We start from the raw sequence: 10,909 nt of genomic DNA on the forward strand, positions 1-10,909 counted from the left end.
GACAGGCAGCTGGCTATCACCCCCTGCTCTAGGCTAGGGACAGTGGAGATTCTTGAACCAACACAATCTAAGAACTAACTAAAATTCCAGCAAAGGGACAGCACAGTGGTTCATGCCTGTAATCCTAGCACTTTGGGAGGCCAAGGCAGGGGCATCATTTGAAGCCAGGCCTTAGAGACCAACTGGGACAACATAGCAAGATCCTAACTCTACAAAAACATTTTAAAATGAGCTGGGTATCATGGAGCACACCTGTAGGCCAGCTACTCAGGAGGCTGAAGGAGGAGGGTTGCTGAGTTCAGCAGTTTGAAGTTGCAATGAACTGTGATGAGGCCACTGCACTACAGCCCAGACAACAGAGTAAGACCCTATCTTAGAAAAAAAAAATCACAGCAAGTAGTGTTGTGCCCAGGAGCTCCCAAAGACCACACCTCCACGCAAGTCGAATTAGCAGAAGAGTCTTTTATTAAAGAGCCAGCCAGCGACTGCCTCACACCCAACGCAGGGGTTCAGAGAGCAGCCCTGACTGTTTAAGGGGTTGGGTTTTTAAAGCTTGGTTTGCATCCTGGTTGGCACGCAGGCTGCCCAGGGGCACCCAGATTGGTAAGCAAGCAATGTACAGAAGCAGAACTTTGCAAGTAGTTAGCCATACATCTTTGTTTCAGTACTTTCCCCACCTGGTATCAAAGGTCAGTCCAGGGACAGTTGGTACTTCCTGGTCTATTTCCCAGGGAGTGAATTAGTCAAGCAAGAAATCAATTAATACTTTCCCATCTAGCTTGGAAGTGAACCAGACTTACTCCATTTTCCAGAAGTTTGTCAGGGGTTAGCTGGTATTTTTTAGCCTGGGCCAAACACTCCCTCCTGGTGTTTTTATAAGACTGGGTCAAATTATTGACTCAGTGGTGGGTAGAGGATTATATTGGTTTTTAATTATCATATGTTTGACAGCACTTATTTGCTTTCTAACATATGCAGTAATTTGATTCAAGATGCAGGGCCCTACTGCCAGGAGAAGGATAAGGCGGATGAGTGGCCCAGCAGCAGCTGTGAGTAGAGTTGTGAGTCACGGTGACCAGGAGAATAGGGATTGATACCAGTTTTTATTCTCCTCCTGGTGGTAATATTTGTCCTTTAAACTTTTATGAACCAGAGAGAGAGTTTCTCTAATGATTCCAGACTGGTTTGCGTAAAAACAGCAATTTTCTCCCAAGGCTACACATAGTCCCCCCTCTTTCAGGAAGAGAAGGTCTAGCACTCTTCAATTCTGCAGAACCACCTCAGCCAAAGAGTCAACTTGTGTTTCTAGCCGGGAAATGGAGCTTTCCAAGGCTCCTGAGTCTTGGGTGACTTGCTGGCTGACGTATTTAAAGTTGGTGTCCGGTAAAGCTAGTGAACTGGTCTTGAGTGCCGGGAACCCAGCTATACCTTCTGCGATTAGGAGGAGGACAAGAATGGAGGCTCTTTTTATTCTCCTGGGTTTGGGACTGAGGTCCAGGTTTAAGTCTTCTCTTCCACCTTCTCCATCATATATGTACACTTGGAGTATGATGTGAACTTGGGGTATGTGTACATAGGATTGGAGGTCCATCTGAGAATAAGCTAATGGAGGCACAGCGGCTCAAACCATTTGTACAGGCAAACCAGGTTTCAAAAGGGCCTTTGTAATATAAGAGTTCATGAGTTTCTGCCCTGTTTTCTGATACTGCTTGGCTACAGGAGTTCTTATAGGGTGAATCTTGGAGGTTATATCCACGGGAGATTATGCACAGACCCTGCCCCTGTAGGTCTTTCAGGGTGAGTTCTGGCTGATGCCAGTCACACTGGGAAGAGTTTACTATATTGACTTTTTCTGGGTTCCCGGTTGTGACAGATGAGTTGACTCCTACCCCAACATAGTAAGGAGGACCAGGTTTTAATCATAACTAGCAATCTCTAGTCAGATTCCTATAGAAAGTGTTTATAGGAATAGGAATCCATATACAGCATCTAACATTCTGAGGAAGGAGGAGATTCTAGGATCAGAAGTTGCGCTCCCAGGCGGCTCCTGTGGCTCAGTGAGTAGGGCACCGGCCCCATATGCTGAGGGTGGCGGGTTCAAACCCAGCCCCAGCCAAACTGCAACAACAACAAAAAAAAATAGCCGGGCGTTGTGGCGGGCGCCTGTAGTCCCAGCTGCTTGGGAGGCTGAGGCAAGAGAATCGCGGAAGCCCAAGAGTTAGAGGTTGCTGTGAGCCGTGTGACGCCACGGCACTCTACCCGAGGGTGGTACAGTGAGACTCTGTCTCTACAAAAAAAAAAAAAAAGAAGTTGCGCTCCCCTGATTAACAGCTTCTGTAGGAGTTGGGCTCCATCCAGCCTGTAAAAGGTGGGCTTCAGGAGTTGAGGCTGTCTAGGCTGTGGTGGAGGGAGGTTTAATTCCACATTTGGGCCTATGGGTTGAGCTGGGGTGGAAAATCTGTGGCGTTGAATTGTGTAAGTAGTCACAGGGTGTCTGCCCTATACATAGAGTTCCCAAGTCTTTCCTATGTCCCACATGTGATCATAGATATTGGATCAGCCTTTTGGTGTTAGAATGACTGGGTTACAGGTACCAGGGGCCACACAGGTGGAGTTCAGCCAGCCTTTGCCAGTTTCAAGGGTAAATGTCTAGCCAGTCATCCCAGTGGATCCAAGAGGCCTCTGTCTTGCAGCCCCAGTGTTTACAATAATAGTCTTCCTGCCCCCCCGCAATCTGGGTCTCTTCCTGCGCAACAGGCATAGTACTGAATGCCTTGTAAGTTTTTCTCTAAGCGTGTAGTACCACAGCCCCAAGTGTAGATCCCACTTCCTGTATTTGGATTTCCCCAGCCCCAGTGAAAGGTGTGGACACCTCCATTTCTTGACAGGGTATACCAAGGTTACAGAGGTCTAACTTGAAGGTTGGCTGTTAGTTAGTGGCAACATTCTGGATTATCTCATCTGTCTTAGTAAGTCTAACCTCCCAGACCCAAGACTGGGGCTCATGGGGAGTCGACTTCCACCCGTGCCCACCCTGCAGGAGGAGTATCCACGAGAGGGTACCCACGAGAGTCTTTAAGGGGTCTCCTGTTGGACGGGCGGTCCACTTTTGTCCCTTGTTGCTAGGCGGTGCTGGCTTTACTTGGTGAATCCAGGCAGGAATGCCAACCACTTTAACAGCTGTGAGAGTGGACAGGATGATGGGAAGGGGTCCTTTCCACTTGGGTTCGAGTGTCTTGCAACCGAACCGCTTGACCCGTATGAGGTCTCCGGGCTGGTGCAGGTGAGCAAGGGCCGGAGGGTCGACCAGGGCTGTCTGACTGTCCTTGATGAGTTTCTGGATGGCCGCCTGGGTGATCTGGAGGGCCTGTAAGGACTTAAACAAGGCATGGTTAGAGATTTCAGTTATAGGCTCACTCTGCATTTTTGGAAGAAGGGGAGGAGGTCTCCCATACATAATTTCAAAAGGAGTGAAACCAGCATGATGGGGGTACACCGGGCATGTAGTAGAGCAAAAGGCAAGAGGTTCGGCCAGCCTTTGCCAGTTTCAAGGGTAAATTTAGTTAGAGTTTCCTTTAAGGTACAGTTCATCCTTTCTACTTGCCCTGAACTCTGAGGTCGGTAGGCACAGTGGAGTTTCCAACTGATGTTCAGTGCCTTGGCTATTAATTCTGATATTTGTGCTGTGAAGGCTGGACCATTGTTGGACCCCAGTACTTGGGGGAGACCAAATTGGGGGACAAGCTCTTGTAAGAATTTCTTGGTGGTTATCTGAGCGGTTTCATTTTTTGTTGGGAAGGCTTCAGTCCAGCCCGAATATGTGTCAGTAAAAACAAGGAGATACTTATAACTTTGCTGTGCCTTCCCAAATTCAGTAATGTCCAGTTCCCAATGTTCTCCAGGATACTTGCCTTTGAGTCTGATTCCTAGCCACTGTGTGGCTACTGCTGCATTTACCTGGGCACATACTGAACATCAGGAAGTTACATGAGGTAAGAATTCCCTTAGAGGGGGTATGTGGAGTCAGGGTCTCAATAGCTCAGCCATTTTTCACTCCCCTAGACGGGTGGACTGATGTATTTGGTGAACGACAACTCAGCCCAAGGCGGACTACCTGCTGGTCGGGCAGAACCCACCACCCTTTATCATCTGTCGGAGGCGCTCTTCCTTTTCCTTAATGTAGGTGGGGTGATAGGGCAAGAGCGGGGTTGGCGCTGTCACTGGGAGCTCTGAAGATCCCGCTGGTGTTTAGGCTGCCTCTCACGCTGCCTGGTTGGCAGCCCAGTTTCCTTCTGCTTGGAAGGAATTTCCTTTTTGGTGGCCTTTGCAGCATATAATGGGAACCCTTTTTGGCAGCCATATCCAAGAGTGCCAAAATCTCTTCTTTGTTTTTTATTTCTTTGTCCTCCCCGTGCACATGCACAGTAGCAAACACATACCAGCTGTCAGTATAAATGTTTATGGCCTTTCCGCCTCCTAGTCTTAGGGCCTGAGTTAAAGCTATGGGTTTGGCCTGTTGGGGTGAAGTTCTGTGTCCCAAGTGTTGGGCCCACACTACCTGATTTCCAGGCTGAACAGCTGCAGCTCCTGGATATCGGGTTCCACCTTGTACGAAACTGTTGCCGTCTGTGAAAAAGGTGTCATCCAGATCTAGAAGCGGGATGTTTGAAAGATCAGGGCGTGTACCTTGTTGGGCTGAAGTTACTTCCAGGCAATCATGGATAGGCATCTCAGGGTTGCTGTCTAGTAAGAGGGTGGCCGGACTCAGGGCTGTAGTTTTCTAGAACTGGATTTGTGGTTGGTCTAGTAGTAAAGCCTGTTTGGGGTTAGATGAGCATTTGACAGCCATTTGTCTGGGGTTCCCCTCAAGAGAGCTTCGACTGCATGGGGAGCCGCTATTAACAAGTCCTGGCCCAGTGTCAACTTATCTGCCTCCTTTATTAGTGAGGCAGTGGCTGCTATGGCCCTGAGGCATGAGGGCCACCCCCTGCCTACTGAGTCCAACTGTTTTGACGAGTAGGCTACTGGCCTTTTCCAGGGGCCTAGGTTCTGGATCAAAACACCTTTGGCAATCCCTTGTTTCTCTGCTATAAAGAAGTGGGAAGTTTTGGCGATGTCAGGGAGAGTGTGTTTTAAAGTTTCAAATGCTGTTTGCTCCATTTCAGTCCATTTCACCGGGGAGTTTCCCCCAGCGGTGGCTGCATAAAGGGGTTTTACTATCTCGGTAAAACCTAGAATCCACAGCCTGCAGTACCCAATGGCTCCCAAGAATTCACATACCTGCCTTTTTGGTTGTGGGGTGTAGAGGAATGGACACCATGCTTGCAAAGGACAGTTACTAATTCTTATCACATTAAAAAGAAATGCTGAGAACAGCACAGTCTCCCGGCAAGCCTAGAGACGTTTTGTGACTTGGGGGCAATCCCCCAAGTAACTCAGTGTTGCAGAATGAGATAAGATTGGTCACTCACCAGTAAGCATGTGTTAAACACTGATGCTTGGTACTTCTTCATGGGGGTTGTGGGGAAAGAACACGTGAGGAAAGAGCACATGGCCATCCTTAGCACGCAGCCCTCCTCTGTCATTACCTTAACTCTCCACACCTGTTGTGTATGACCGTAATAAACAGCCATTGCACAGGGGGCTCTGGGCTACCCTGCACTTAAGGTTAGCCCGCCTCCCGCAAGCTTGTACTTCTAATCCATGTCACGCCTGCTTCCTTCCTGAGCGTGACCGAGACCAGTGCCATAGGGGCCACGGCAGTGGGGGTCGGGATCTGAAGGACAGCTGTCACTCCCTGGGCTAAGAGGGCTCGACTTCCTTCCTTAAGTACATACCCCAGATATGTGGCTTGGGTGGCATACAACTGAGCCTTCTTGGCTGATACTCGATACCCCAGCTCTTATAAGGTGCCCAAAGATTTTCCATGGCCTCCCTACACTTAGCAGTAGAGAGGGCTGCTATGAAAAGGTCATCTACACACTGTAAAAGGGTTACAGCTGGTGCTGTAGTCTGAACTGTTGAAGGTTCCGGCTTAACGCCTCATCGTAGAGGGTTGGGGAATTCCTAAACCCCTGGGGCAGGCAGGTCCACATCAATTTCTAGAGAATCCATCATCAGGGTCTGTCCATTCAAAGGCAAAAATTTCCTGACTTCCAGGGGCTAAGGGAGTACTGAAGAAAGCATCCTTTAAGTCCAGTACTGTATATAGGCAGCAGTCAGGGGGAATAAGGCTCAGGAGGGCGTATGGATTGGGGACCATGGGGTGAATGGTTTCTACTCCTTTGTTAACCTTCCTCAGGTCTTGAACTGGGCGGTGATCTTGGGTGCCTGGTTTCTGGACGGGTAGGAGGGGTGTATTCCAGGCTGACTGGCAAGGTATTAAGATGCCTGCTTCATTGTTGGTGTTGCAGTTTGTCTGGGGGGCCAGGTTAGAACCTGCTTACCTCGGTATATGGGGCCAGCATGACTGTGAGCCACAGGCGCTGCCCAGGATGACTGCTTCCTTAAGTCGCTGAATGTGTATGGTTATGCCCCTCTTGGCCTCTGGCTTCATGGGGTATTGTTTTACCCTTATGGGTAGGGCATCTGCCCTTAACTGGACCACCACAGGGGGGTGGTGGGAGGCTACTCCAGGTGGGTTGGTCTCAGCCCGTACCCCTACAATCCGGACTTATAAATCCTGCAGATAATCTTGGGGGCCCACCGGAGGGCCTAGAGGACAGTTGTCCATGTATACTCTCAAAAGAGATATGATAGTTCTCAATTTTCTCTAAAGATCATGTCCCAGGAGGGGGTAGGGGCAGTCGGGGATCACCAGGAAGGAGTGGGTGACCACCCCATTTCCCAGGCCTATTGTGCGAGCAGTGGTCCACGGATATGTGTCTGTTTGACCTGTAGCCCCCTGCACTTGAGAGGCTAATGCCTATAGAGACCTGAGCTGTTTAGTCAGAACTGAGTGAGCTGCCCCATATTGACCAGAAGTCCACAGGAGTGCCCCCAATTTTAAAGGGTCCCAGAGGGGGCATGCAGGTGAGGAGCCACTGCCTCCTCAGTCTTCAGGTAGGGACAGGACAGGTTTTGTCCTTTGCCCCTTCTTCTTGGGGCATTTGTTTTTCCAATGCCCTTGTCCCTTCCAGTGGGCACATTGATCTTTTTCTAAAGGTGGTTTTCGGCTGGCCTTTCCCCTGCCCCAGGTCTCCTGGGCCTGGAGATCTGCTCCCAAGGCGGCAACAGTCACTCTTCCTAATTTCCTGGCCACCTTTTCCTCTGGGGTTTCCCGGTTATTGTAAACTCTCTGTGCTATGCTCCTAAGTTCCTCCCTATTCTTTCCCTCAAAACCTTCTAATTTTTGCAGCTTCTTCCTAATATCTGGGGGCCACTGCACGACAAAGGCCAGGTTCATTGCCTGCCTATTTGTGGGCGCAATAGTTGCTGGTAGTCATCTTAAGTGGGCTGATGGGTGAAAAAGACAGATTCTAGAAGGGAAATAAGGGCCTGAGGTTTCTCTGAAAATGGAAGGTTCTGTTGTCACTTGTAGTAAAGGGCACAGAAACAACTCCCCCTCCCCCTGGAGTCTGGCTCATGGGAAGGATTCTGGATGGAGACGTGGAGGAATCGGCAGAGGGCGCCCTCTGACCATAAGAGGAGCCGCTCCAGTGTGCGGGTGACAAGTTGTAGAAGGGACTGGGGGGACTCGGCTGGGAGGCATTTAGAGTGGAGGATCCGGTAAGGCGAGCAGGAAGAACAGGGCGGCTCCTCGGACTTGCCTTTGTTACAGGTGAAGGAAGCAAGTGTGGAGCCAGGCCGAGGGATTATTAACTAGTTCAGTCCAAAGATCAATATAGGGGAACTGATGGGGTGACCCAGTTTTCTTGTCACCACCGGCCAGAACTGATGACAAAGGGAGGGGTCAAAGGACCCTTGGGGGGCCAGCCCACACCGAAGGATGACCATTCAAGTTCACAGAGGGTCCGAGGACGTCCCCTAGAAAACTTGATTCCATATTCATCACTCTTATCTGTAGAGAAAACATATTTAAAATACCTTAATGAACAACCCAATGGGGTATCTGCCTTAGAAGAGGAGGAACCCATTTTAAAACGACAAAAGCGTCTGGGAAGCAAGGAGAGGCACCAACACAACTAAACTGGAAACCAGAGAAATTAACCAGATTCACCAGAGGGACCCAGACAAGAGGGACCCAGTCCAGGGACCCAGACCAGAGGGACACAGACCATAGGGACCCAGTCCAGTGACCCCAACCAGAGAGACCGAGACCAGAGGGACCCAGACCAGAAGGACCCAGACAGGAGGGACCCAGACCAGAGGGACCCAGACCAGAATGACCCATACCTGAGGGACCCAGACCAGACGGACCCAGTCCAGGGACCACGACCAAGGGGACTGAGACCAGAGGGACCCAGTCCAGGGACCCAGACCAGAGGGACTGAAACCAGGGACCCAGACCAGAGGGACCTAGACCAGAAGGACACAGTCCAGAGGGACCCAGTCCAGGGATACAGACCAAAGGGACTGAGACCAGATGGACCCAGTCCAGGGACCCAGACCATAGGGACCCAGACCAGAGACTCAGACCAGAGGGACCAAGACCATAGGGACCTAGACCAGAGGGACCCAGTCCAGAGACCCAGACCAGAGAGACTGCGACCAGAGGGACCCAAACCAGAGGGACCCATTCCAGGGACCCAGACCAGAGGGACTGAGACCAGGGACCCAGACCAGAGGGACACAGACCAGAGACCGAGACCAGATGGACCCAGACCAGAGGGACCCAGTTCAGGGACCCAGACCAAAGGGACTGTGACCAGAGCAACCCAGAGCAGAGAGACTCAAAGAAGAGGGGCCCAGACCAGAGGGACCCAGTCCAGTGACCCAGAGGGATCTCCTGGGGGTCCCAGGCCCAGGGAATTATGTTGTGTCCATCTTCCCCTTAAAGCCACCCCATGCCCACTGACCCTGAACAGAAACAAAAACCATAAAATGGCTTACCTTCGGAGGTGACCAGACAGACTCACATTTCTAATTTAGGGTGGTCGTCAGTTGGTCTTCTGAGGGCTCTGGGTCCTCCAGGGGTCCTGGAACATCTCAGGTGGTGCCTCCCCTCAGTGGAGCCACGGAATTTCCCTCTCTTGGAGGCCTTCCAAAGACCATCGAGGCCGGGTTCTAGAAGATCTCCCTGGGGCCTCCAAAGGTGCCCAGGAGCTCCCAAAGACCACACCTCCACAGCAGCTGAATTAGCAGAAGAGTCATTTATTAAAGAGCCAGCCAGTGACTGTCTCACACCCAACACAGGGGTTCGGAGAGCAGCCCTGACTGCTTAAGAATTTTTTTGTTTGTTTGTTTATTTTTGAGACAGAGCCTCAAGCTGTCACCCTGGGTAAAATGCCATGGCGTCACAGCTCACAGCAACCTCCAACTCCTGGGCTTAAGTGATTCTCTTGCCTCAGCCTCCCAAGTGGCTGGGACTATAGCTTCCCGCCACAACGCCCAGCTATTTTTTGGTTGTAGTTGTCATTGTCGTTTGGTGAGCCTGGACTGGATCCAAACCCACCAGCTCTGGTGTATGTGGCTGGCGCCTTAGCCGCTTGAGCTATAGGCGCCAAGCCAAGGGCTTAGGTTTTTAAAACCTGGTCTGCATACTGGTTGGCATGCACACTGCCCAGAGGCATCCAGGTTGGTAAGCAAGCAATGTACAGAAGCAGAACTTTGTGGTTAGTTAGCCATACATCTTTGTTTCAGTACTTTCCCCACCTGATATTATTCAAAGGTCAGTCCAGGGACAGTTGGTACTTCCTGGTCTATTTCCCAGGGAGTGAGTTAGTCAAGCAAGAAATCAATTAATGCTTTCCCATCTAGCTTGGGAATGAACCAGACTTACTCCATTTTCCTGAGAGTCTGTGGCCCAGAAGTTTGTCAGGAGTTAACTGGTATTTTTCAGCCTGGGTCTAACAGTAGGACACACTGGGCAGAACTCTGGAAAGGCACAGCAGGAGCCAAGTCCAGGACTTCTGATGTCAGGGCTCACAGAGACACAGGGGTCACCCCACCTGTGCATGGGAGTGTGGAAAGACTTCCCCTTCGACTAGACATTAGTCAGGCTTCTCCAGGCCTTCTCAACTGGGCTTCCACCATGGGCTTTGGCGTCCATCCTTGTTGGGCCTGCTTGGCCCAAGAATCCTGCTAAGTTGGTTTAGCAGAGTCCCCCACCCCCAGGATGACCACCTTGGATATCTAGTCAAATTCCCCATCCCGTGTCAACCCCCAGGTGGAGTCTGGTCACTCTGGCCTGACTTCAGCAAGGGTCCTGTTAGGTTGGTTTAACTGGAGTCCCCTCACTCCTGCTGTTTCTTTCTTTCTTTCTTTTTTCTTTCTTTTCTTTTCTTTTCTTTCTTTCTTTCTTTTCTTATTTCCTTCTTTCCTTCCTTCCATCCCTTCCTTCCTTCTTTCTTTCTTTTTTTTTTTTTTTTTGAGACAGAGTCTTACTCTGTTGCCCAGGCTAGAGTGCCATGGCATCACCCTACAGCAACCTCAAGCTCCTGGGCTCAAGTGATCCTCTTGCCTCAGCCTCCCAAGCAGCCTGGAACTACAGGCACCCGCCACCACACCCAGCTATTTTTTCTATTATTAGTAGAGATGGGGTCTTGCTCTTGCTCAGGCTGAATCTACACTAAGGTGTCTCTCTTTTCCTTTACTAAAATAGTTTCTGAATGGAAACTACTGATCCAGCTCTGGTTTTCTGCAGAAAACATGAAGCACAGCAGGGGGGTCCAGCCCACAGCAGGAAAGTCAGTTCAGAAGCTCTTCCTCCTTGCAGGTCACACCTAAGCCTGATCTCCTCCTGAGGACAGGGAGGGCTGCCCAGCCTGGAGCCCTCCTGTGTGTTGAG

General features: G+C 50.5%; 1 long non-coding RNA gene across 1 annotated transcript; it reads right to left on the bottom strand.

Annotated features, from left to right (window-relative positions):
- Positions 1-466: 466 nt before the first annotated feature.
- Positions 467-10,405, bottom strand: LOC128584063 (uncharacterized). The gene is made up of 3 exons (XR_008379625.1): positions 9,013-10,405; positions 2,330-3,376; positions 467-2,047 (listed from the first exon to the last, which is right to left on the bottom strand). It is a non-coding gene; the product is annotated as an uncharacterized LOC128584063 (long non-coding RNA).
- Between the last annotated feature and the right edge of the window lie 504 nt (positions 10,406-10,909).

Source organism: Nycticebus coucang, chromosome 4 (assembly GCF_027406575.1).
Source record: "Nycticebus coucang isolate mNycCou1 chromosome 4, mNycCou1.pri, whole genome shotgun sequence".
NCBI classification, from domain to species: domain Eukaryota; kingdom Metazoa; phylum Chordata; class Mammalia; order Primates; family Lorisidae; genus Nycticebus; species Nycticebus coucang.